The 1,013-nt window shown below is 57.2% G+C and overlaps 1 protein-coding gene across 1 annotated transcript in view; it reads left to right on the top strand.

Annotated features, from left to right (window-relative positions):
• The window catches only part of KLK5 (kallikrein related peptidase 5), an 11,881-nt gene that overhangs the window by 3,348 nt on the left and 7,520 nt on the right, over positions 1–1,013 (top strand).

The following is a 1,013-nucleotide window of genomic DNA, read 5'->3' as shown; positions in this document are numbered from 1 at the left end:
GGGGGGAGGTGAAGAAAGAGAGGAAGGAGATGATGCAGGGATAGAGAATAGGGCGACAGAGAAGGGTAGTGTCACAGAGGAAAGAGAGATAACGAACGGAAAAGAAAAGATACAGAGACTCAGGGGTGTAGAGAAAGAGAGATGAGTTGAGAATCACAGAAACACATAAAGGGCCTGAGGAAACTTTTGTTTTGTTTTGTTTTGTTTTGTTTTGTTTATTTTGCGGTACGCGGGCCTCTCACTGTTGTGGCCTCTCCCGTTGCGGAGCACAGGCTCCGGACGCGCAGGCTCAGCGGCCATGGCTCACGGGCCCAGCCGCTCCGCGGCATGTGGGATCTTCCCAGACCGGGGCACGAACTCGCGTTTCCTGCACTGGCAGGCGGACTCCCAACCACTGCGCCACCAGGGAAGCCCCTGAGGAAACTTTTGGGGTGATAGTTCATTATCTTGACTGGGGTGATGGTGGGAAGTGTGTGAGTCGAAACTCATCACATTGTACACATTAAATATGGTACATTTATTGTGCCTCAGTTTTACCACAATAAAGCTGTAAAAAAAAAAATAAAGCAGAAAGAGACACTGGGTGGGCGCCTTATACGGAGAGAGATTCAGAAAGATTCCGAGGGAAGCGGAACACAGAGAGAAGGAAAGTTGAGAAGGGGGGCGGAGGGAGGTAGAAAGAGTGAAGGCACGGGGAAGACAGAAAAACACTTGGCGCCAAGGGCGCTCCAGAGCTGCTGAGACGCCAGACCTCCGGAGACCCCTCCCCATCCCGGGGCCAGGGAGGTAGGGAGTGGCCTTCGGGACTGGGTGGGGGGTGCTCTGGGGGTGGAGACGGGGGGAGGCCGGAGGAGTGGTTGCTAAGGCCCGGCAGGGCGCCTCACTACCCGGGAATGCGCCCCAGGCATCGGTGGGTCGTTACAACCCAGGCCGGGTGCCGGGAGCGGAGGCGTAGGCGGCTGCAGGACAGCGGCGGCGGCGCTGGGAGCGGGTTCCCCACCTGGGGGACGTGG

This window comes from Lipotes vexillifer, unplaced genomic scaffold (genome assembly GCF_000442215.2).
Source record: "Lipotes vexillifer unplaced genomic scaffold, Lipotes_vexillifer_v1.1 scaffold802, whole genome shotgun sequence".
NCBI classification, from domain to species: Eukaryota; Metazoa; Chordata; class Mammalia; order Artiodactyla; family Lipotidae; genus Lipotes; species Lipotes vexillifer.
Note: the sequence above shows the minus strand (reverse complement) of the source record. Positions and strands in the feature narration are given on the sequence as shown.